Genomic DNA, 23,769 nt, shown 5'->3' with positions numbered 1-23,769 from the left:
TCTGTGTACTTGGCCACTTAGCTTGAACCCCACTCCCACTCCTTCTGCTAGGCCTTATATCTTTCATTAAATTAGATAACATGTGCCTGGTACATAATAGGTTCACAATAAATGGTAGATTCAATATTTTTTGAATATGTCTTCCTTCTCCCTTCAATCTATTCTGTACACGGCAGTCACATTAATCCTCCTAGAACATCATTCTAATGATATTACATCTTTGCTCAAAACCTTCAGTGATTCCCAAATGTGTAGAGAATAAAATATAGATGACTTATTTAGTATTCAAAGTCATCTTGGCTTGGCCCCAACTTGGTGACTTTAAAATCCTTTCTTGATCATGAAATTTAGGTTCCTGCATAGTGTTTCAGAACTTAGACAATGGAATCAAATTCAAATCTTGGCTCTACAACTTATGACCTGGATGGCCTAGTGTATTCATCTGTAAAGTGGGGAAAGTAACATTAACTACTTCATTGGGTTATGTAATAAGGACTGAGATAATGAATTTGAAATTCTTAGCACTGTCCGATTTGTGTCTTAGCTCTTAGTATTTATCTGACATATAATAACTCTTCAGGGTTTTTTTTTTCAGTATTAATTTTTAGCAACTACTTTGTACAGAATGCTGTGTCTTTTTCTATGGGAAAACCTGAAAGATGTACCTGAAGGATATATTTTCCCTTCAAAGAGTAATGTATTTTCCATCTATTAGCAGTTAATTCAGTGCCAAAAAGGCAGATGTCTAATGGCCAAAGAGAATTGAGCAGCTTTAGCTTAGCCAATAATAATCTTTCCATAACTTTTCTGTTAGTCATGCTCAATGAATGGATAAAAATAATTCCCCCAAGGAGAGTAATTCTCCTCCATAATAATAATGTCTATAGAGTCCCTGAGAATAATGGCATTATTGGGACTATCCTATGGATTTCCTCAGTGTCCTAGATTAGGACAGTGTGTACAGAGGGAGATGGAAGGCTACCCCACCTAACAACATTTTACCTCATCTCTCCTCCTCATTCTCTTCTCCTACATTTTTAATCCAATGTCTTCCTGCTCCAAAAGGGGCACTGGAACTGAATGCCATTAATAATATCTCAGTTATTCTTTCTACATTGATAAGCACTCAGCTGGGAAATGGTACAAGAATACACAAAAAGAGTGAAAAAATTTGAAACTGAGAGATGACCAGTGCTCTTAACAAGTGTTACAAATGTTACTTATTTTGCAGTATCTGTCCTATTTTTTATTCTATTCCTTCCATTCTCACCATTTTCCCAAAGAATAGTTTGTGTGCACCCTGGCCCTTATCTCCTTTGACCATCAGTCTTTTAATTAATGTGAGGCCTATCACTTTGGGCATCAATCTGTTAATTAAAACTGCAAGAGGAGTCATCCAAGAGTCAAACAATGTCTTCCAGGGCAGAAGGGATATTATAAGTAACCTGTCATACTTTATTCAGATTTAGGGCAATGATTATCAGAAAACTCTGATTTTTAATTTATGAAACTTGAATGGTAAACATGTGAAAGAAACATGGTGCTCTGAAAGCCCTTATAGCTTATAGTCCCTGCCCAACAAAGCCCCAGAAGATTCTCTATACATAAATCTCTATTCTTGGAATGATGAGACCCCCTCTCTCCTGGCCACAGATTGTTGACATCTGAACAAAAGGCAGCCCTTGGGCCTACTGACCTAACATGGTCCCTCTACAGGAGATGGTCTCTAACAGATCTACTCAGATTTTGTTAAAGTGCTTTGAATGTGAGTAGATACTTACCCTCAAGCGATCTTTTATGGAGTATCCACTGTGGATTTGCTCACCTTTTTCTTTCTGTATGTCATTTACCGAATTTGGGGAAATTTCAGCCATGGTTTCTTTGAATATTTTTTCAGCCCCATCCTCTTTTTCCTCACTTTCTGAGACTCCAATAACACAAATATTAGGACTTTTGTTATAGTCCCAGAGGTCTCTGAGGTTCTTTTCATGGATTTTCAGTCTATTATCTCTCTACTTTTTTTTGGGATAGTTTTCTCTGTTCTATCTTGAAGCTCACTGATAGTTCCCTCTGTCCTCTCCATTCTGCTGTTGAGCTCATCGTAAGGTTTTTTATTTTGGTTACTTTATTTTCAAGTTCTAAAATTTTCATTTCATTCTTTTTTATGTTTTCTGTATCTTTTCTGAGACTTTCTATTTTTCCACCACTTTCAAGATGTTCATAACTGCTCGCTGAAGCATTCTTTTGTTGGCTGCTTTAAAATCCATGTCACTTAATTCTAATGCCTTTGTCATTCTCAGTGTTGGCCTGTGTTTTATTATCTTTGAGATTTCTCTACTTCTTTGTAATGTGAGCTATTTTTGATTGAATCCTGGACATTTTGAGCAGTACGTTATGAGACTCAATCCAAAGTAAATCTTCTGCTTGCCAGCCTCTCTGATACTGCACAGCGGGCAAAGCAGAGCACCACCTACCTGCTGTCAGCTAAGGTTGGAAGACTAGGTTTCCCACTCAGCCTCCTTGGCACTCTGAGTGGGGTCATGTCTCAGTACTGCTGAGGGGAGGGTGGGAGTTCAAACTCCTTATCAGTCATCTGTTGTCGTATCACCATGGCTGGGAAGGTTCAAGATGGCTTGTCACTGTTTCTACGTGACCTTCACTGAATCTTCAAAAGAAGACCTTGTTATGTATGTGATATGCCATTCTGCACTAAAAAGAACCAGGAAGATTTCTTGAAGAAATGGCTGATTCCAAGATTGGGGTAAGATGAGCCAGGAATACCTTATTTTATCAAAAAGTAAAGAAGAGACATGTTCAAAGGACACAGTAGCCAGCTTGAATGGGCTCCCAGTAAACAAATCTTGAATACTTTGTCAAAATAAATAATGATGGTGATAAATTATAACCCATTAATTAAAGATTACATGATTTTATGCTGAAATAAATAAATAAATGAGGAAACCTCTAATAGTGGAAATACAACTAATACATATGGAGGTTGAAAAACAATCAATGTAAACTAAAATTTGTAGGTGTAAGTTTGAAAAGGAACAGGATATTTATATTGTTTCAAAATCTCTCCCAAAAATTACTTTTGATTACAAAGGGGAAAAGATAGTAGCTTTACAGTGAAGAAAGCTGGCAGACACCACCTTAATCAAGTGATAAAGGCTAACATTTAATATCACCAATATTGAGACAAATCGACATCCAGTGCCTCCTGTCATGGTGCACTGAGAAGGATGCAATGTTTGTTTGTTGGCAAAAAATGCATAACCTTAATCTAATTGTGAAGAAATATTACAAATCCAAATTGAGAGATATTCTACAAAATAACTGACATGGACTTTTTAAAAATAGGAAGGTTAAAAGAGAAACAAAATTTAAGTACTGTTTATTTTAAAAGTGACATGACAACTAAATACAATGCATTATCCTGAATTATTTATGACAACTAAATACAATGCATTATCCTGAATTATTTATGATGACTAAATGCAATGCATTACCCTGAATTGAGTGCTACATATGGAATAAATGGTTATAAAGGATGTTATTGCAAGAATTAACACAATTTTGAATACAGACTATGGCTTTATCATGGATTGGCAAACCATAGTGTGTAAGTCAAATGCATCCCAGGGCCTGCTTTTGTAGAACTATGAGCTAAGAATGGTTTTTACATGTTAAAGGGCTGTGAAAACAAAAATCCGAGAATGTGCCATAGAGACCTGATGAGGCTTTGAAAGCCTAAGATATTTATCTGGTGCTTTATAGAAAACAGTTTGCGACTCTTGGACTAGAGTACTGGTAAAAGGCAAGATATATTTTATTTTAGCTCCTAGATCCAGCAAGATGTATCTCTTGCATTTTCATTTACACGAGCCAACAAATCCCCTTTGTTCTCAAGCCTCTTGAGTTAGGATGCTAACACTTGTAACCGAAAGGGTCTTGTCAGATACAACAGCCTGCACTATCAGCATAATATGCCCTTGCTGTCCTCAGCTCTTTTTAAAGCAATGACAGAAGGCCTTCAACGTGGGAATTTTCCCCTCGATCTGCCCCCCGCCCCAAAACACACAGAGAACAATTGAAGAAGAAAATTAAAAAACATAGTCAAATGTTGATATACTTTGTAGATTTTTTTGGCTGTACAAATCAGGATAATCACTGAATTCTCTATTTTATTTGCTAGTGTAGACCATATTTAAGTTGATGAGGCTTTCCAGAGGCCTCATCAAATCTCCAATCACGGCTGGCATAACTGGACAAGTATAGAATCTTCCATTTAATCTGGTGCATGTGTCTCTGCAAGTGCTGTCATACATTCTGCTGCTTGCAGAAGAAATATTGATGAAATGTGTCCAGTGTAATTAAAAATGGATTCATAATGGAAATGCCAATTCAATGAACATAACTAATAACACTGCGAGTTCATATAATTACTTTTTAAATGCTCTAAAGATCTGACAGGGAAAAAAAAAAGACTTCACTATCATATTACACTATTTCATAAATTTATATCCCAGAAAATTCATAAAGCAATTCTAAAGGGAGGAAGAGAGTTGAAGGGAGAGAAAGAAGTGTCAAAATGATTTAGAGAAATCAGAACTTTTGCTTCACGGAGTTAGTTGAGAATCCATTATTTGTTCTCCTTTCCATGCATCTCAGCAATCGTGTGTTAAGCGTGTAATTGTGCTGGAAATTGGCAGGGGCTGAGGATGTAATAATTAAGGTGATGCAGCCCTTACCGTTGAGGTCATCAAAAAAATGTTAGGGAAAAGAAATAATATCATATAATTGCAATGCTACCTGATAAGTGAAATGAAAGTTGTACATATAAACCTTCTTGACTAGGGCACCCAGAAAAGTCTTCTCTAAAGAATAGAAGTTTGATGTGGGTATTGAAGGTGAATAGGAGGTTGCTAGGATCATCTTGATGAGTGAAGAAAGCATGTGCCTATGGGAGAGAGATTAAACAACATGAGTAGAAATCTGAAATAACGGAAAATTAAAGAAGTTGTTATGGACACTTAAAAATTCAAGAAGGTTATATATTCAGGATGAAATACTAAAAGATAGTAATGGAAAAAAGTTGAACTTTTTAAATAAGTTTCTAGAAGAAAACCTTGGGTTCAGAGGAGGCCACATTGGACAAATTAATGCAGGATAGAAAGCTGGAAAAAGTGAATGAAAAAGAGAGGAAGGAAGGGAGTTAGGAAGCGAGGGAGAGAAGAAGGAAGGAATGAAGAAAGGAAGGAATGGAGGGAGGGAGGGAGGAAGGAAGGAAGGAAGGAACCAGCTGAATGTGGGTTTCCAAAAGTCACAGAGTATTATACACTAGGAGATGGCCACCTGCAGACGTACATGTTTAATAAGAGTAAGCTGGGCTGCCTTTGAATTTGTATCTGAGGCATGATTTGAGGCTCCAAGACTTAATACACCCATCAAAACTTTCCAGAGCTGCTGATTTACCTAAGAAAATGTATGGAGCCCTCGAGGAACCTGTCAATGTGTTGCAAGCGAGGAGCATGGTCTCCTATTTGCTCTGCTTTTCCACCATTCCCCATTCTTTGAACAACAAAAAACCCCATTTCACTTGGAGAATCATCTCTTCCACGTGATTTAGGTGAGCCAACTTGATGCCTAGCTAGATGCTCCGTGTGACCAAGGCATGTATAATCATAGCCTTGAATCCTTAGGTTTTAGTGATTAATTTCAAAAGGTGACTCAATTCTAGTCTGAACTGCTAAAAGAGATCTCTTTTTATTTACTTGACTCAGAGTTACAAAAATACAAACTTGAATCTGCCTGGAATCACCAGTAGTAATGAACTACCTGAGAAAGAAGCCAATAGAGAGGAAGGTAGAACCGTGAAGTGGAGTAAGACCAAGTCCTAATGTGAATGTTTGTGCATCTGGAAACGCCAGCAATAGATTTTCTCAGTTACTGTTCTTCTGCAAATGTCTTTATTTAACCTTCCTTTTTGAAGGATAGTTTCCTGGGTACTGAATTCCAAGTTCGTAATTTATTTTTATTGTTGTTGTTGTTCATTTATTTTCCTTTAGCAAGTTAAAACTGTCATTTCATTATCTTGTTGTTTCCAACATTTCTGTTAAACAACAAGCTGTTAGTTTTATTGTTGTTACTTTGAAGCTAATGCCCTTTTTCTCCCTCCATTTAAAGTTTCCTTTTCATTATGTTTTCTACAGTTGGACTATGATGTGCCTAGATATGGTTTCATTATATTTAGCCTACTTAGGATTTGCTGAGCTTCTCGAGGCTGTGTGTTGATTTTTTTAATAAGTTTTAGAAAATTCTCAGCCATTTGACTTTAGGTGTTTCTTGTATTTTGTTCTCTTTTCCCTCTGAGACTCCAGTTACACATATGTTAGACCTTTCCCATATATTTCTCAAGCCCTTTTCTTTCTTTATATCTTTTTGGTCTCTTCTCTCTCTGTGCTTCTATCTGATTTTTTTCCCGACCTACTTTCTGGTTCACTAATAATGTCAGTTAACATATTTTTCAGTTTTGGAATTTTTTTTTAGAATACAGTTCTCTGGTGAAATTCTCCATCTCATCCTCTGTTTTCTCGCACATATTAACCAGTTATTTTAAAGTCCATGCTTGATATCTCAAATATCTGGGTAACCTGCAGGCTTGTTTTTATTACCTTTTTTGTCTTAGTCACTTTTCTTGCTTTGCTTGCTAGTTTTTGATTAAATATTTGTGGGGAAATTGTAAAGGTCCTGGAAGATGCCGTACTCTTCAAGAAATTTATATACCCTGTCCTTTGGCTGTTAGCTAGAGTTGGGTGTATACACTTTATGCAATCAGGGAGAGAGTGTCTTTAAAGATTGGTGAAAAGATCAGTATTCCTAGGATGTAGGTCTCCAGGGGTTCGAGCTGAGAGCCTGGAGTTCTTATTATGGCCTTTCTTCCTGGGGTTTCTCAACTCCAATTTTCTTACTCAAAACTGCTGAAAAATCCATCCTGTTTTGTACACACAGAATTCTTGTTCCTAAAAGATAAAAATGGCTTGGTGCTCAGTGGCTGCTTCCTTCTTTAGATGCACTGTGTCCTCTCCAGCTCCCTGCAGATCCCGCCGCTCTCTATTGTTTTGCACCTAACCAACTTCATTCATTTTCATCATCTCTATGGTCCTTGTTTGTACTCATTTGACTTCTAGCTCCTGAAATCATGTAGGAGAATAGGATATCCTTTGTGCTTCAGACTTAACAGAGGGAAGAAACTTCAGGGGCAGTAAAACAGATTTGTATTAGACGTAAAGAAAGGCACAGCTTAAGAACTGGCAAATGCTTTCAAGGAAAACATACTGAGTTTTAGAGTTGTCTCTACCTGCCCTTCTCCCAGGAATCTTGTTTCCTCTTGTAATAACAGCCTTGGCAGCCTCAAACTGCAATTTTTGTCTCTCCGGTTCTGGGAAACTGCCAAACCACTCTGATGACTTTTCTACCTGTTTACAGTTTCCGCCTCCTGCTTTTTTGGCTTCTTAGCCTCTCATCTTCTGCAGAAAATGGCAAATCCTTCCAGCAGAAAAGTGGTATTCAGAATGTACACCTCACCTCAATGAGCTTCCTTTTTCTGAGATACTGATCTCACAAATTCTGGCTGCATTGACATTTTCACTGTGCTTTCACACAGATTGTGTGTATGTGTGTGTGTGTGTGTTTGGATTTTTGGTTCCTGTGAGGGAGATGTGCTACTCGGTCACAGCCTGAAGCAGAAGAATTCTTACTTGCATATTATCTTAGATATCAGTACATTTCCTATGAAAATTTACATCTTTTCACTTGAAAAATAACAATCTATGGCAACAGAATCTTCATTCCTTTCAACTCAGCGTGCCTTTTAGAAGACATACAATCTTCACCACTCTATATTGTCTCTCACCCTTCTACCTTCATTCATTTCCATCACCCATACACCCTTCTGTAATCATTTGATTTTGCATCTCTTGAAGTGTATGGAGAGAACAGTGTGTTCTCTGTTCTTCAAAGCCAAAGTAGACGAAAGGAGCTTCAATGGCAATAAAAGGGATTTTTGTTAGACGTGAAGCGTTTCTCCATTATAGGCACTTTTCAATAAAGGCAAGGCATTTCTAGCATATACCACAAGTAGACTGGATGCTCCATCCATGCAGTGCAAATGATGCTAGGTCAAACATTGGGAATTCTTGAAAATTAGACTAACTAGGTGGGCTTGATGACCACAGCTTTATTAGCCTCTGGCTCAATGGTTTTAGAAATAAAAAAGCATGTATAATAATCATTGAGGGGTTTGGTATGAAAGTCCATCATTCTTTCAATTGTTTATTCACCAAAAATTTATTGCATAAGTACTATATGCTAATCTAGTTTCTAGGCACTTAGTATTTGTGGTGAGCTTTAGTTTTACAGGATAATAAAGACAATAAATACATAAAGAAACAAATAAGATACTTTCAGATAGTGTTAGGTATTTGTAGTAGGCAGAATAAAGGCCCCCAAAGATATCCATGTCCTAACGCCTAGCATCTGTAGATATGTTGCTTTACATGGCAAAGGGGAGTTTGCAGATATCATTAAGGCTAAGGACCTGAAGATGGGAGATTATCCTGCATTAACCTAGTGATCCCAATATATAATATGAGTCTCGCAAAGCTGACAGTCTTTCCTGGCTTCAGTCAGAGGGAGATATGACTACAGGAGAAGGATCAGAGAGATGTAACCTTGCATGCTGTGAGGAGGAAAGAAAGGGACTGTGACCCAAGGATTGTAGATGGCCTCTAGAAAATGGAAAAGGGAAGAAAATGGATTCTCCCCCAAAGCTGTCAGAAAGAAATGCAACCTTGCTCACACCTTAATCTTAGCCTGCTAAGACATGTGTTGGGCTTCTGACCTACAGCATTATAATATAATTCATTTGTGTTGTCGTAAGCCACTGGGTTTGTAGTAATTTGTCGCTGCAGCAATAGAAAACTACTCCATTTCCATAAAGAAAATGATATCAGTTAGTGATATGTAAAGTGGTAGTGGTGGAAAGGGGGGTGTTACACTAGCTAGGGGGATGATGAAAAACTTTGCAGAGAGGAAAAATGATGAGTAAGTGAGGTCAATATAGAGAAAGTCTGTCATCTGAGGACTGGAAAGAATACCAGTGTAACTGGAGACTGATGGGAGAGTGAGGTGTGTGTTTAGGGTGGAGGAGGCGGGTGTAGAGGACAGGATAGCAGATGAGATAGGAGAAGCAAGCAGGTGGCAAATCACGTAGGACACTGGAGGTCCCAGCAAAGTGTTTTAATTTTATTTTCATTTTGTTTGGAGGCTTTTTATCAGGAGAATGATATAATTTTATTTGTATTCTTGGTCCTCTCTCCAGAGAACCTGATTTATTAGGTTCACGAAGCTATCTGAGGATGTACATTTGTGCAAGTCCCCCTGCTGATCCTGATGCAGGCAGTCTTTGGATCACACTGTGACAAGCACTGCTTCTGTGGCTCTTTTTGAACTTGTTCTCTGGCTCATATAAATGTGTTTTCCCCCTGTCTTTCTCTTCCTTGCAGACCCTTTCCCAAAATACACCATAATCTCAAAACCACAGAACATTTTTTAGGTTCCTTCCATGTTGCGCATGGAGCCTAGCCCAATTCAAGACATACAAAAGGCATCTTCATACACATTTATTTAATTGAATTGAATAGTATTTGTATAATATCACAATTCTAGGTCACCACTTTTTCAAGGTGAACACACATATATGTATTTTTTAGGATGAACTTTTTAAAAATTTTATTGAGGTCATTCTATTTTATAAAATAGTGAAATTTCAATTGTACATTATTATTTGTCAGTCACCATACATATGTACCCCTACACCCCTTGTGCCCACCCCCCAAACCCTTCCACTCTGGTAACTACTAATCTGTTCTCTTTGTCCGTGTATTTGTTTATCTTCCACATTATGAGTGACATCATATGGTGTTTGTCTTTCCCTGTCCAGCTTATTTTTTTTAACATAATACCCTCGGTTTCCATCCATGTTGTTGCAAATGGGATGATTTTGTCTTTTTTTACGGCTGAGTAGTATTCCATTGTATATGTATACCATATCTTCTCTATCCATTCATCAGTCAACTAGCACTTGGGTTGCTTCCACATCTTGGCTATTGCGAAAAGTGCTGCAATGAACATAATGGTGCATAGATCTCTTTGAATTGTTGATTTCAAGTTCTTTGGATAAATAGCCAGTAGTGGAATAGCTGGGTCCTATGATATTTCTATTTTTAATTTTTTGAGAAAACCCCATGTTGTTTTCCATAGTGGCTGCACCAGTTTGCATTCCCACCAGCAGTGTATGGGGGTTCCCTTTTCTCCACACCCTGTCTGGCATTGTTTTTTGTCTTGGTAATTATAGCCATTCTGACAGGTGTAAGGTGATATCTCATTGTAGTTTGGATTTTCATTTTCCTGATGATTAGTGATGTTGAACATCTTTTCATGTGCCTGTGAGCCATCTGTCTATCTTCTTTGGAAAAATGTCTGTTCATATCCTCTGCCCATGTTTTGATTGGGTTTTTTGGGGTTTTTTTGTTGTTGTTGAGTTGTATGAGTTCTTTATATATTTTGGAGATTAACCCCTTATAGGATATATGATTTGCAAATATTTACTCCCAGTTGGTGGGTTGTCTTTTCATTTTGTTCATGCTTTCCTTTGCCTTGCAGAAGCTCTTTAGTCTGATGAAGTCCAATTTTTTAATCTTTTCTTTTGTTTCCCCTGCCTGAGTAGACATGATATTCAAAAATATCCTTCTAAGACCAATGTCAAACAGTGTTCTGCCTATATTTTCTTCTAGGAGTTTTATGGTTTCACATCTTATATTCAAGCCTTTAATCTTAATTTGAGGTAATTTTTGTGTATGGTGAAATATGCTGGTCTACTTTCATTCCTTTGCATGTGGCTGTCCACTTTTCCCAGAGCCATTTATTGAAGAGACTTTCCTTTCTTGTTAGTATGTTCTTAGTTCCTTTGTTGAAGATTAGCTGTTCATAGATGTATGACATTATTTCTGGGCTTTTAATTCAGTTCCATTGATCTGTGTGTCTTTTTTTGTACTAGTACCATGCTGTTTTGATTACTATAGCTTTGTAGTATATTTTGAAGTCAGGGATTGTGATGCCTCCAGCTTTGTTCTTTTTCCTCAGGATTGCTTTAGCTATTTGGGGTCTTTTGTTGCCCCATATGAATTTTAGGATTCTTTGCTCTATTTCCACTCTCTCCTAGCCTGTAAGGTTTCTGCTGAGAAATCTGCTGAAAGCCTGATAGGATTTCCTTTGTAGGTTATTTTCTTCTGCCTTGCTACACTTAATATTTTTTCTTTGTCATTGACTTTCAGCAGTTTTACTAACATATGCCTTGGAAAAGGTTTTTCATATTGATGTAATGAGGAGTTCTATTAACTTCTTTTACTTGTAATTCCAGCTCCTTCCCCAGGTTTGGGAAGTTCTCAGCTATTATTTCTTTGAACATGCTCTCTGCTCCTTTCTCCCTCTCTTCTCCTCTGGAATACCTATAATCCTTATGTTGCATTTCCTAATTGAGTAGGATATTTCTTGGAGAATTTCTTCATTTCTTTTCAGTCTTAGTTCTCTCTCCTCCTCCATCTGAAGCATTTCTATATTACTATTCTCTAAATTTTAAATTCTATCCTCCTTAATATAAGCTCTGCTATTTAAGGACTCCAGATTTTTGTTTATCTCATGCATCTTGTTTTACATATTCAACATGTCTGATTGGTTGTTCTTTGTAGTTTCCATCTCTTTTCTGAAGAATTCCCTCTGTTCATAAATTTTGTCCTGATTTCATTGAACTGTCTTTCTGACTTCTCTTGTAACTCATTGAGTTTTTTTGATAGCTATTTTGAATTCTCTGCCATTTAGATTGTAGATTTCTATTCCTTCAGGATTGATTTCTGGGTGTTTGTCTTTTTCCTTCTGGTCTAGAGTATTAATTTACTTCTTCATACTGTTTGATGAAGTGGATTTGTGCTTCTGCACAGTGATAGTATCTGGTTGCAGATTCCACCTGCCACCACTGGGGGGTGGGGATGGGGCAGAAACTGTGTATTCTGAGCCAATTGTGACACCTGTCAGCTGTGTGCATCCAAGCCTGAGCCACTCCATGGGGCTGCAGCAGCCTTGTGAGCTCTCCCACCAGATGAGAAAGTGATCATATGCAGGCTCAGGTCTACTACTGCCTGCTCTCACAGTCCTGCCAAGATGCGCTCCCTCCTTTGGGGAAGCAGCGGTACTATGAGTGTTTGTGGCAGCTGGGAACTCATTCGCCCAAGCACACAGATCTGCCGCTGTTTCCTTCCAGGTCACACCAGCCATTGTTCTTGGTGGGTGGGGCCTCCCCACTGGGTCCAAACCTCAGCCACTCCCTGGGACCACAGTGGCACTGTGGGCTCTCTCACCAGATGAGTAAGTCATCATTTTGGGGCTCAGGGGTCATCATTCAGGGCTCCTGCTGCCTGCTCCCACAGTCCTGCCAAGATGTGCTCCCCACTGCAGGGCTGCAGCGGTGCTATGGGTACTCCAGCTGGGAGAGCAATCACATGCAAGTACAGGGGTGCCAGGGGGCCAGAGAGTGCTCACCTATCTCCACCACCTCCCTGGAGGCAGTTCCTCCATCTTCAGCTGTATAACTGCACAGGTCTCTCAGGCATCCTGATGTGCTGTGTGAGTATCCTCCACTGATCACTGAATGTCCATTTAGTTGTAGTTCAAAGTGGGAGAGACAAAGGGAACAGCTCACCCCACCATGTGGCTGACATCACTTTAGTATGCACTTTTAATGGTACTTATACCACGGAAATTGTACTGTATCTCTTGCTCTCACCTCATCCCTTAGAAATATGTTACTTTTTAAAAGAAAACTCCTCCTGATAAAATGAATAGGCTTCTAGTTATGTTTGAACAAGCAATTTATTGTCTCTTTTGTTGAGGGGCAGGATGTGAGGAATGTAAAAGAGGAGAGGTTGGGCTAGGGAGACGATGAGTCTCTGAAATAGCTCAAACCTATAAATCGGATTTAGGAAAATAGACCACGATTGGAACACTATCATATGGAGATACTTTTACAAACCACCATAATATTAGAACATAATATTAGAAGAACTTTTCTTCCTGTGTAAACAACTGCCACGCTTGATTTGACCTTCTTGCTTCTTTAAAGATAACCCCATAGAGCTCTCAGTCAAGCTTATTTGCCAAGGCAATTTCTCATCACTCTTTATAACCACCCAAGACAAGTGGGTGGCATGGAGAGAGTCTCATTTTAAAGAAGTAGCCAACTTCGTCTCAATTCACACTTTCTGGTATTATTGAAAGCCAACAATATTTTTTAAATTATTAATCCTTCTTGCCTCAAGGTATGTTTATTTATGGGGACTGATGATTTCCAGGCAAGCTTTCAGTTTAAAGGCACCCCTGTTTCAGGTGTTTCAAAATTATCTTTGATCTTATGCAGAACTCAGTAACTGCAGGTGGAATTCTTTCCTGGCTTCTCATCTAATCTTTTCTTTCATTTCTGACTTGGCTTCAGGATGGTGCTGGCATTGTTTTTCAGAGGAATTATTTTTAAGTGACAGCCTTAAGTAGAAGTGAGTGAATGTTCTTAGGTAATTGTCCTGAGGATATGCTTACCAGGAGGAGAACTGAGATAACCATCTACATAACCCATGTCTCTCAAACTTTTCTATTTTGTATTGATGTAGCCTGTATGTTTTCTGTCCTCCTCTGTCTCTGGTGGCAGTTGTCCTCATTCTGAACCCCACAATGTGTTTCTTTACCAACCTATCCAGGAGCTCCTGTCCCTGAGTACACGAAGGGCACCAGAATTAGACAGAAACAAATACCAAGCTAGACCAAAAGCCCAGTTACCCATAATTTGTTCTTCCTGATTTATAATTTATACTCTTTACTGCAATGATATCTCAAAAATATAGATCTGATCTTGACATGTCTCAGCTCCAAACCTTCAGTGGGTTTCCCCTTGCATGTGGAAGAAAGTATAAATTCTTACCTTTCGGTAAGAAATTATAGGGTTAGCATATAATTCATTGTCTAAACTGGGACATTTTGAGAATAAAAGAAATAATATGAATAATTATGCTTGGGCAACAGGCTCAAATTCATACCGCTCTGGGCAAATAGGGACAAAGGCTGACTCTAACTAGAAAGCTGTCTCCAAACTAACTCTCCATCCCACTCAGTCACTCTGCTCCACTCACACTGGCCTCTTTCAGTTCTTTAAAAGTACTAAGCTTTCCCACCTCATGGCCTTTGCACGGTCTATGCACTTTATCTAAAATACGTTTCACCTAGCTTCTAGCATGGCTGGCTCCTCCTCCATTAGGTCTCAGTGTAAAAATCACCACCTTGGGAGGCTTTCCCCAACCATCCACACTTAGGACAATCTTCACTCCATTTTGCTCAATCACAGGACACTGTGATTTACTTGATTATGATTTATTTTTCTTACAGCAATTATTACAATCATAAACTCTGTTTTTTGTGTTTGTGCTAAGTCCTCAGTCAACCAGCTCTTCCTGCTACTCAGTCTACATGGAGTACCTGGCTTCTGTTGTTACCTTTTAGGGCTCTAGTCACAGAGTGCAACTGACTTTTCTTGTCTTGATTCCAAACTCTTAGAGGATGATACCGATTGTCCCAGTTTGGTTCAGGTGACCTGCCTGGTACAATCAGCTATCATTAGGGAGATAGGTAGGTCAAATTATATAAGAATCCATGCCAAGAGCCCACATTTTTGGACAGGAACAATTAAAGGGGAATGGGCAAAGGCATGCACTCTAAAAGGTGACTGAACATATCTCCAGATGATTTCCCTTCCTCCCTATGTTTGTGGTTTCCCAGGGTAGGATTCTGATACTCTGCTCCCATTTCTCCTTTCCTCTTTTAATTTCCAACGACATCTAGTTATACAATTCTTTGAATGGGCCAATTTGGAATTGTTTTCTCACTGATTTGTCCAGTTTTACGGAATTGAGTGGTCGTTTTTGGCATCATGTAGATAACAAACTCTGATAGAATCTAATGAATCATGTATTTGATCACAACGTGTGCACCATACCAATATTCTGAACTTAACCCCTGCCATTAGGCCAAGGGGTTTATTCTGACATTAGCTGTTTTTCTTTGGAAATTAAAGGGCTTATCCTTTTCTGGTTGGATGTGTTTATTTCATCTGCATTGGCCAATTAAAATCAGATGCATATTATGATTCTACTGATTTAGTAATTCAATAAAACAGTTTTCTCCCCTTTGGCACAAAAATTTGCTTATAGATGTACCACCTGCTCAGAGATAGGAGGCTCGTGTTCTAGATTGTCATGTCACCACCTGATGGTGTGGTAGTGAGAAAGTCATTTAGCCTGTCACATTGGCCCTCCTTCAGCTTTGAAATGAACGAATTGATTAAGATCTGTCTATATTGCCTTCCAGTCCTAAATTCTGAGATGCCGTGACTGCCTGAGAAGGGATCATATTATCTTTAGACTAACAATTAGTTTTGGAAAAGCCTCTGGATTAAATACTTACTTCCAAGATAATCTCTTTAGGAGAAGTTTGTGGGGGAAAATTTTTTATTCTATTTTGAAGAATTAAACATCATGAGTGGAGTGCCCCAGGTCCTGAAGTCGATGAGTGTTTCAGAGTTCGTTCTCTCTGTAGTAATGAAATTCAGTGCCTTCTCGCTGCATTTTGTCTGGAGGTAAAGACAGAGGCAAAGTGGCCGAAATGGCTGCTGACCTGATTCTTGTCCAGGAAACTCAATTAGTGGACAGGGCTGAGATGTAGGCCGAAGTTAGAGTCATTATTTTTTACATCAGATTAATGAGAGTGAAGTAGAGAAAGCTTTCTGCTCTGTAAATGTGCCTCTTATGGTCATATAACATATGGCTCAACACAGAACAAGGGAAACTAAAGCAATCATTGAATGACAAAGGCCAGAAACTGCCAATGATGTAATCTCAAGCAACATGAGTGACGCCCTGACCCACTTCCTTCCCTGCTTGGCATTTCCTGTAATGAGAATGAGGACACTTAGCCAGTCGCAGAGTGACTCTCTTATGAACCTCTCCAAGAGAGTTCACAGCATGTGCTCACCACACACTAATGGTGTGAGCGATATTGCTCCTGGCATAGTCCCTCCCACGAGGGACGTGACCACACGATTCTTTCTGAAGGACGTTTGACGGCACTTAGCAATTCACAGACTTCTAATAAATATATCTTGGCAAATGATAGTTATTAGGACATCTACTGGCACCTCAGGTCATGTGTTTCTAGGCTTCCAGATCTTCTGGGTGTACTTTAAGTTGTCATTTTGGTTGGCTTCAGTTTTCAATTATGTCTACTAATGCAAGGGAGTGGTTAATTTAAAACGGTAGATTTTTCAAGAATAATCTTGGCGTTGGTGAGAATTTTGATAGAGATTTTAACAAGAGTATGCCTGACATTCTATCTGTTCAGACCAAGACTCACTACACACACAAAAAGAGAAACTGAAAACTAGGATGTTTACTATCTCCCCCGAGAATCTCTGAACTCAGAACTATTTCATCTTTTAAATTCATTGCTGGGAATACAGAGCATCCCATTGTAGAGAGGCAAAGCGTTGGTCTAAAATATGGCTAGCTTATTGCTATCAGAGTCTTTGTACCTTTCTACTCTTATTCAATTCAACACACATTTACTGAGTACTTACTGTGTATAAGGCATGGAATGTGAGGGGACACAATACCTTGCTCTCGAAGAGCTGACAGTCTAGTGGAGGACACGCGTACCTAGATAAATAATTATAATGCACTGTGACAAACGCTACGCGGAACCTCAGAGCAGAGATGAGGGTGCACAGTAGGGGTGACCAGGAAAGTTACAGAGAAGATGCAATAACTGAGCTGGGTTTGAAGGCTCATTAAAAATCTTTCAGGCAGACAAGGGGAGGGGAGGGGACTTTCTAGCAGGAGGGAGCACTGTGGTCATCACCATGGAGGTGTGCAAGTCAGCAACTGGTTAAGGAACAGAGAATAATCAGATACAAATTAAAACAAGTGTAGTGTGGGCAGAATGAATAACATTGAAAATCCCTAAGCAGCTGAGTAAACCACATGCAAGACGTGAAAACCTGTCCTCGACGAACTTACAGATTAGCTAAAAATGCACAACACAGGCATGTAAGAGAGAGCTAGTGACTCAAGGCCACAGATGATAAGACGGTGAGTGCATATGAGACACACAAACATGAAATGCTACAGATATTCCAGGGACCGAGTGGTTCAGGACCCCAGGATCCCTGGAGCGTGTCTCTGGAGGTAAGGGCAGGGATGGCTGGGAGACAAAGCTGACAACTAGGATGTGAAACAGGATTTCAAGGAAGTTTTCATAATATCTCTCCTCCGTTTCACAGGCTTTCAAGCTATGATCATCTTATTCACATGAGACTGTTACTCTCCATACACACGTAAGCCCAATTTGGAAAGTAACGTATATTCATTGCAACAAATAAGGAAATGCAGAAAAACGTAAAGAAAAAAAGTATTCATCTATATCTTCCAGAGAAAACTAGTATTAATATTTTTGTGTCTACATTACAGATTTCTTAAATAAATACGTATATGTTCCTTTTTTTTTTAAACTACAGTAGTGTGAACTACAGCTATCATGTTGTACGTTACACTCCTGGTACTTATTTATCTTATAACTGGAAGTTTGTACATTTTAACCACCTTCCTCCAATTTCCCCTTTATCTTTCCACATATAAAATTTTTAAAATAAAAGTAGACTTTTTTGTAGGTTTAGTTATAACTTTTTTTTGGGGGGGGTGCGGTGAGGAAGATTGGCCCTGAGCCAACATTTGTTGCCAATCTTCCTTTTTTTTTTTTTTTTTTGCTTGGGGAAGAGTGGCCCTGAGCTAACGTCTGTGCCAATCTTCCTCTATTTTGTATGTGGAATGCCACCACAGCATGGCCTGATGAGTGGTGTGTAGGTCTGCACCCAGGATCTGAACCTGTGAACCCCAGGCCGCTGAAGCAGAGTGTGTGAACTTAACCATTACACTGGGCCGACCCCATAAATAAATTTTTACACTCTATTTTCCAGTTAAATTTTATGGATATCTTTCCATGTCAATAAATATCTACATCCGTTTTTGTAGTGGCTGCACTATATTTCCTCTTAAGCATATTTCATGAACTATGGGCTCTTTAGTCTACTCTATATGCTTATCTTATGCAAATGTCACACTGTTTTGAAACCTGTAGCTTTGTAATATGCTTCAAAGTCAGGGACTGTGATACCTCCAGCTTTGTTCTTCCTCAAGATTATTTTGGCTCTTCAGGGCCTTTTGTGGTTTCATAGGAATTTCAGGATCTTTTTTTTCTATTTCTGCAAAATTACCATTGGGATTTTGATAGGGATTATATTGAATCTGTAGATAACTTTGGGTAGTACAGACATTTTAACAATGTTACATCTTTTGATTCATGAATGTGGAATGTCTTTCCATTTATTTGTGTCTCTTTTAATTGTTTTCACCAATGCTTTGTGGTTTTCATTGTACAAGTCTTTCTTTAAGTAAGGTTTTTACTATTTTTGATGCTCTCGTAAATGGGACTGTTTTCTTAATTTCCTATCTGGATTTTTTGCAGTCATTAGTGTGTAGAAACACAACTGAGTTTTGTATGTTCCTTTGTATCCTGTAAAGTTGCTAAATTTCTTTATTAGTTCTAACAGTTTTGTGTAGAATTTTTAGGACTTTCTTCATATAGCATCACGTCATCTGTGAACAGAGAGAATTTTACTTCTTCCTTTCCAGTTTGGATGTCTTTTTTCCCCTGCCTAATTGATCTAGCTAGGACTTCCAGTACCATGTTGAATGGAAGTCATGGGAGTGGGCATTCTTGACTTGTTCTCAACCTTTGAGGAAAAGCTTCCAATTTTTCACTGTTGAGGGTGATGTTAGCTAATGGGCATATTGTATATAGCCTTTATTATGTTGAGGTATATTCCTTCTATATCTAGTTTGTTGAGCATTTTTATCGTGAAAGGATTTTAAATTTTGTTCAAGACTGTCTGCATTTGTTGATATGATCATGTGATTCTGTCCTTTGTTCTGTTAATATGGTATATCTCATTTATTGATTGCATATGTTGAACCATACTTGCATCCCAGGGATAAATTCCACTTGATCACGGTGTGTTATTCTTTGAATGTATTGTTAAGTTCAATTTACTAGTATTTTGTTGAGGATTTTTACGTCTGTGTTCATCAGGGATATTAACCTGTAATTTTCTATTTTTGTAGTGTCTTTGGCTTTGAGATCAGGGTAATGGTAGCTTCACACAATGAGTTTAGAAGTGTTCCCTTCTCCTCAATTTTATGGAAGAGTTTGACAGGATTGGTATTAATTCTTTAAGTGTTTGGTAGAATTCACTAGTGAAGCCATCTTGTCCTCAGCTTTGGTTTGTTTGGAGGTTTTTGATTACTGATTCAGTCTCCGTATTTGATATTGGTTTGCTCATATTTTCTATTTCTTCGTGATTCAGACTTGATAGGTTGTATGTTTCTAGAAGTTTATCCATTTCTTCTAGGTTACCCAATTTTGAGCAATTGTTCATGGTGGCTTCTTATGATCGCTTTTATTTCTGTGGCATCAGTTGTAATATCTCTTCCTTCATTTCTGATTTTGAATCTTCACTCTTTTTTTCTTAGTCTGGCTAAATGTTTGTCAATTTTGTTTATGTTTTCAAAAAATTAGCTCAGTTTTGTTGGCCTTTTTCTTGTTTTTCTACTCTCTATTACATTTATTTCTGTCCTAATCTTTATTTCCTTCCTTCTGCTAACTTTGGACTTGCTGTTTTCTTATTTTTCTAATTCCTTGAGGTATAAAGTTAGGTTGTTTCTGATATTTTTCTTCCTTTTTAATGTAGAAGTTAACACTGTAAACTTCCCTTTGTACTTCTTTTGCTGCATCCCTTGAATTTTGGTCTGTTGTGTTTCCATTCTCATTTGTCTCAAGATATTTTCTAATTTCCCTTTTGATATCTTCTGTAACCTATTGGTTGTTCAACAGTGTTTACTTTCCACATACTTGTGAATTTTCCAGTTTCCTTCTGGTATTGATTTCTAGTTTCATTCCAGTGTGGTCAAAAAAAGATCCTTAGTATGATCTCAATCTTCTTAAATTTATTAAGACTTATTTTGTGATCTGACATGTGATTTATTCTGTAGAATGTTCCATGTACACTTGAGAAGAATGTGTATTCTCCTACTGTTGACTGGAATGTTCTGTGTGTGTCTGTTAGGTCCATTTAGTCTATAGTGTTGTTCAAGTCCTCTGTTTCCTTATTGATTTTCTGTCTGGATGATCTGTCCATATTGTAAGTGGGATATTGACGTCTACTATTACTATATTGCTGTCTATTTCTCCCTTCAGTTCTACGTTTACCTCATATATTTGTGTGTTCTGATTATCGGTGCACATATATAATTATTATATCTTCTCCATAATTGACACTTTTATCATAATATAGTGCCCTTCTTCATCTTTTTTGACAGTTTTTGACTTAAAGTTTATTTTGTCTGGTATAAGTGTGGACACTCCTGCTCTCTTTTGGTTACCATTTGCATGGAACATGTTTTTTCATCCTTTCATGTTCAGCTTATATGTGTTCTTACATCTAAAGTGAGGTTCTTATAAACAGCATATAGTTAGATCTTGGTTTGTGTGTGTGTGTGTGTGTGTGTGTATGTCTATGTCTATTCAGCCACTCTATGTCTTCTGATTGAGGAGTTTAGACCATTTACCTGTAAAATAATTACTGACAGGTAAGGACTTACTATTGCTATTTTGTTAATTGCTTTCTGTCTTATAGCTTTTTTGTTCCTCTTTTTCTCTCTTGCTATCTTCCTTTGTGTTTAATTGATTTATATTTAGTGGTATGCTTTCTCACATTCCTTTCTCACGTTCTTTTATGTATCTTCTATAGGTATTTTCTTTGTGGTTACCTTGGGGCTCACCTAAAATATCTTGTAACAATCTATTTTAAGCTAATAACTTCAATAGCATTCAAAAACTTTACTCTTGTCCTCCTTCTCAATTTATGTTATCGATGTCACAAATTGCATCCTTTTTTATTGTGTATCCATTAACATATTTTTATAATTATAGTTATTTTGTGTATTTTTATCTTTTAATTTCTATGCTATAATTAGAAGTGATTTTCTTACCATCATTACCATAGCACAGTCTTTCGTATTTGTCTATATATTTATCTTTACCTGTAAGCTTAATACTTTCCTAACTTTTATGTTGCTCTCTAGCATCCTTTCATTTCAACTTAAGAACCACCTTTAGCATTCCTTATAAGGCAGATCTGGTGGTGATGAACTCCTTCAGTTTTTATTTATCTGGGAAAGTCTTAATTCTTCTTCATGTTTGAAAGACAGTTATGCCAGATATAGTATTCTTGTTTGGCAGTTCTTTTCTTTCAGCAATTTTAATATATCATCCCACTCCCTTCTGGCCTGCAAGTTTCTGCTGAGAAATCTGTTGATAGTCTTATGAGGGCTCCTTCGTGGTGAGTCAGTTTCTCTTGCTGCTTTCAAAGTTCTCTCTTTGTCTTTGACTTTTGACAATTTGTTTATAATGCGTTATTGAGTGGACTTCTTTGGGTACATTCTAGTTAGAGTTTTTTGGGTTACTTGAATCTGAATGTCCATTTCTTTCCCCAGATTTGGGAATTTTTCAGTCATTATTTCTTCAAATAAGTTTCCTTGCCTATCTCTCTCTTTTCCTCCTGTTATTCTCATAATGTGTTTGTTGGGCCTTTTGATGGTGCCCCATAAGTCCTGTGGGCTGACCCTTTTTTTCCATTCTTTTCCTTTTGCTCCTCTGATGAATAATATAAATAATCTGTCTTTGAGTTTGTTGATTCTTCCTTCTGATTTATCAAGTCTGTTCTTGAACCCCTCTAGTGAGTTTTTTTCCCCGAAAGATTGGCACCTGAGCTAGCAACTGTTGCCAGTCTTCTTTTTTTTCCTGCTTTATCTCCCCAACCCCCCCTGTACATAGTTGTATATTTTAGCTGAAGTTCCTTCTAGTTGTGGCATGTGGGACGCCACCTCAGCGTGGCCTGATGAGCATTGCCATGTCCTCGTCCAGGATCTGAACGGGCAAAGCCCTGGGTGGCCGCAGCAGAGTGGGCAAACTTAACCTCTCGGCCATGGGGCTGGCCCCTCTAGTGAGTTTTTAAACTCACTTATTATATTCTTCAGCTCCAATATTTCTGGTTTTTTTATTTTTAATATTTTCTTGTTGATATTCTTATTTTGTTCAAGTATCAGTTTTCTGAGCTCATTGAGCATTTTTATGGTGGTTGTTTCTTTAGGGTTGGTTTCTGGAGATTTATTTTATTCCTTTGACTGAGTCATGCTTCCTTATTTCATCATGTGCTTTGTAACATTTTGTTGGGATCCACACTCTAGAAAAAACAGCCACCTCTCCAAGTCTTTACAAAGTGGCTTTCTATGGGAAAGAACTTCACCATTCAGCCTGGCTAGAGATGCTGGGGGTCTCTCAACCCTTTTCTGTGGTGCTGTCTTCTTTGGACTTCTGCATGTAAATTCCCAATTAGAGATATTTACATTTCTTTGTCCAGAGCTCATAACCTGTTGTTCTCTCTGGTGTCTGTCTGCAGTACTGCAGCTTTTCTGCAGTTGCCACCCAGCTCTCTTTTGTTCTCAGTGGCCATCGTGATTCTTGATTATTCCAGGCCCCATTGGTTCTCCAACAGGTGAGACAAAAACAAGTTTGTCAAGCAATCTGCTGAAAATCCAGAACACTGGATGCATGCTCCCCTTTCTTCTTTCCCCTCGGAGAGACACTGTTGAACTGTATCATCCTCTGTCTGCTGTACCACAGGTCTTTTGGAGTAGCAGCAAGCTACCCTACTCTCTTTTATTCTCAGAAGCCTCCAGGCAGCTAGAGTATTCCTGGTCCAGTCAGCACATCAAAACAGGTGTGACACAAACCAGTCCCTTTGGCACTCCTCTGAAAAGCTGGAATGTTGGATGTCTGCTCCAGTTCTTTCCCTTCCCAGGGAAAAGCTGAGAATTGGAGGTTTTCTCTAACTCATTCCATTGGGCCACGCGTAGGGACTATGGTGAGTGAGGGCCTCCTAGTCCAAACCTTCAACTTTGTTCTCTGTAGACCCCAATCTGGTGTCCTTTCCTGCCAGCACTTAGATTCAGGCAAGACACAAGCTAGTCCTTCAGGAAGCTTCTCAAAAAGCCAAAACATTGCATATATGTTTCAGTCTTTTCATTCTCCCCCTAGGGGGAACCCAGGACCTGGGAGTTTTCTACCAATTATGCTGTGTTGTGCTGGGGGAGGGTCTATGGTGAGTGGATAACATGAATTTTCCTACTGGCTTTAATGTGGCTGGTTTCACACTCACTTGGAATAGAAGGGCCTCTTAACTGTTTGTGGATTTCTCACAAAGGGATTTGGTCCCTGTATTGTTGATATCTCTTTAGGGGGAAGAAGGGTCTGGGGCTTCCTATTCCACCATCTTGCTGTTGTCAACCTCAGAGTCTTATTTTAAATCCCTGGTGTTGTGGGTTCTTAAGGGCTAGGATTCTGTGAGACTTATTTCTATGTCCTATGGCTGCTACACAGTGAGTG

General features: G+C 38.5%; 1 non-coding gene across 1 annotated transcript; it reads left to right on the top strand.

Annotated features, from left to right (window-relative positions):
• The first annotated feature begins 19,455 nt into the window (after nucleotides 1-19,455).
• Nucleotides 19,456-19,524, top strand: MIR9158 (microRNA mir-9158). The gene has a single exon (NR_128232.1). It is a non-coding gene; the product is annotated as a microRNA mir-9158 (primary transcript).
• Nucleotides 19,525-23,769: the final 4,245 nt, after the last annotated feature.

The sequence above is a fragment of the Equus caballus genome, chromosome 14, assembly GCF_041296265.1.
Source record: "Equus caballus isolate H_3958 breed thoroughbred chromosome 14, TB-T2T, whole genome shotgun sequence".
NCBI lineage: Eukaryota > Metazoa > Chordata > Mammalia > Perissodactyla > Equidae > Equus > Equus caballus.
Note: the sequence above shows the minus strand (reverse complement) of the source record. Positions and strands in the feature narration are given on the sequence as shown.